Source organism: Pipistrellus kuhlii, unplaced genomic scaffold, assembly GCF_014108245.1.
Source record: "Pipistrellus kuhlii isolate mPipKuh1 unplaced genomic scaffold, mPipKuh1.p scaffold_m20_p_19, whole genome shotgun sequence".
Taxonomy (NCBI): Eukaryota; Metazoa; Chordata; class Mammalia; order Chiroptera; family Vespertilionidae; genus Pipistrellus; species Pipistrellus kuhlii.
The window spans coordinates 21,962,546-21,965,514 of record NW_023425504.1 but is presented as its reverse complement, the minus strand read 5'-3'; the positions used below and the strand labels follow the sequence as shown (position 1 = coordinate 21,965,514).

General features: G+C 42.8%; 1 pseudogene; it reads left to right on the top strand.

The window, feature by feature from the left end:
- The first annotated feature begins 2,544 nt into the window (after positions 1-2,544).
- On the top strand, positions 2,545-2,689 carry LOC118722249 (annotated as a pseudogene).
- Positions 2,690-2,969: the final 280 nt, after the last annotated feature.

Below are 2,969 nucleotides of genomic sequence, written 5' to 3'. Positions count from 1 at the left end.
AATTGTGTTGGATCATCTAAAAAAGGTCTTGTTTGCAGTTGTCCCCTAAGCCTTGAGCAAAGCCAAAGACAACGTTTTGTTTCCTCTCCTTTGGATCCACTCTGGCAAATTTCAGTTGTCTAGAGCCAAAGATGCCTCTCTGGAAGGAACTTTGAGTCTCAAAATGAGATAGGAGCAAGAGAAGGGAGGGGAAAATGCCCTAGGCTCACAGGTTTCCAGATACTTGAACTTTCCCTCTGCTCTTACGTTTGATTTCTTCACTCCCAATAGGGGCTGTGGTGGGATGGAAAGGGGCTCGTGGCAATACTCCCCAATATTGGCTTCCTGGTCAAGGCAGGAAGTACAGAAGCACTGATTAGATCTCTTAATATTAAATCCACTCCCCCCTCCCTTTCCAGTTTTCTGTTACTGGTTTTCCCATTTCAACTGATGTTCGTGCTGACTGGCCATCCATGTTTCCTGTCCTCTTACACACATGGATTAGCAAATGTTGCATTAGAAAGCCCTGCAAACCTCTTTCCTCCACTAATTCAAGTGATTCCTTTCAAACCTGCCTTCAGAACACTGCCTATCTTCCAGTACATCGATATCAACAATTTTTGGATGCTACAAGTGTAACAAAATTAAGTCCCGAAATATCTCACTTACCCTAAATCCAGTTTTGCTCTAAAAATCTTGCTTCTCTTGGATTTTAGAGGCACATTATGGAAATATTCCACACAGTCATGGGAACAGGGGATATTGCTGCCCCTTTGGTCCATCAAGATGCTATGGCTATTTCTAGCATGCAACTGCATTCTCAGGACCACGTGCTCCTCCTACAAGGCCAAATGAGTACTTTCATCAGAGAACCAGTAGTTAGGTTTGGAGAAACATTATACCCACAAATGAAGTTAAGACTTTCCATTTTAGACAGTGTACGAGTTCCAGTTGGAGGGAGGGAAGGAGGCAGAGAATGATTGTGGAAATGGATAATCATGATAACTGAAGTGGTACCCTTTTCACCTTCTGGGCAGAACTTTATGCATCCTCTTCCCCTACTGACTGGGTTTGATCTTCCATCCCAATTGGGAATGTCACTTATGCTCATACCAAAACTGCAGTCATGTCTTCAGGAAATATGTCATGTTCTTACACTCCTAGGCAGCCAAAGGCCCAGCTAATATTTGTTGAGTGTTCACTCTGTGCCAGGCTCTTTGCTGTGAGTAGGTCTCAATTCCCACGTTGTAGGTGAGTAAATTGCAGCACATGGTAGTTGTGATTTGTATGAGCACACAGACTAAAACATAGAAAATCTGATTGCAGAGACTGCACTCTTTTTTCCTTTTTATTGGACTTATTGGACCCTGGTTAACAAAATTATTCAGGTTCCAAGTGCACAATTCCACAATACATCTCTGTATATTGTGTTCACCACCCCAAATCAAGTCTCCTTCCATCATCATTTATCCCCCTTATAATCTCCCCTGCCTCCCCCATCACCCCTCCAGCCCACCTTGCCTGCCCAGGGAATTACCACACCATTGTCCCTGTCCATGAGTTTTCTCTCTTTTTTTTTTTCCACTTTGCTCAATCCCTCCACTTCCCCACCCACCCCTCATTTCCACCCTGAAGCTGTCAGCTTGCCCCACCAGTCACCCCACAGATTAGCCCTGATTTTCAGCCTGGCCTAGCGATCCTACCCATGTATGAATTTCATGCACTGGGCATCTAGTATAGTAAATATATTGTAATTCTAGTAACTATATATGGTGTCAGATGGGTACTAGATTTATCACAGTGATCACAGTTATATAAATGTTTAACCACGAGGTTGTATACCTGAAACTAATATAATATTGCATATCAACTATAATCAGAAAATAAAAATTTAATTAAGAAATGGGGAAGGCAGAGGTGGAGTGGGGAAAGAAAATTGCTGACAGGACTGTAGTAGAGGCTTGTGATTCATAAGATCTGAAGGCTTTGGGACAATGGATCTAGATCAGTCTTCTCATCCTGATCAACCAAACATAAACCAGGGAGCTGGCTCACACTAGCTTATAAAAGCCAATTGTTAAGATTTCAGAAATTGTACAAGCTGGATGTTAAACATAGCCATTATTTAAAAACTAGAGGCCCTTTGCACAAAGATTCATGCAATAGGCCTTCCTTCACCTGGCTGCCCACACTGGTTTTCCTCTAGCACCCAGGACCCAGGCCTTTGCTGTGGCCACTACCTTCTGCCTTCGCTCTGGCCAGAGTCTTTGCAGGCTTTGCTGACTCCGGCCAATCTGCAGGCTTCACTTTGTTTGGAGCGCTGCTCCTGTAGCTCCCTCCACCTCTCTCCCCACCCCATTCCCCTCAAAGCAGGGATCCTGCCCCTCCAGGAGCAGCTGGGGAGCAGGGCCACCATCATCTTGGTCCTGCTATATTTGCATATTCCCTCCTGATTGGCTGGTGGGCGTCATGGAGGTCTGGTCAATTTACATATTTCTCTTTTATTAGTGTAGATAAATGATTTAAACTTACAATTAAATAAATTACATTAAAGAGCAAGTAATAACCCCCTGGCAATGGGCAAGGAGACACCTGATTGGTGATGTTGCTCTTATATCAATCAGGGGCAAAGCAGATGTACAGTCCTTAGTTCATTCTAGCTTGATGCCTGTGTTGGTGGCCAGAGCTGTTTCATGCCTGAGGCACATAAAATTATAATTGCTAGGTCTTGGAGGGGAAAAGATCAGAAACACTGGTCTCATAATAAGTAGATTATTATTTAACTGAGGCTTAAGAGGGATGTAGTATTAAAATTTATGGATCTGTTATTGCTCTAGTAACTTCTAGATAACACTAAGTAGGTAGTTCTAGAACAACTTCATTAAGAGTGAACATGTCACATAGTTTTTGTGGCATGGATATATGTTATTTGCACATAAAACTGGGGGCTATGAGAATAATAAGTAGTCACTATTGACTTTCAGAAAATT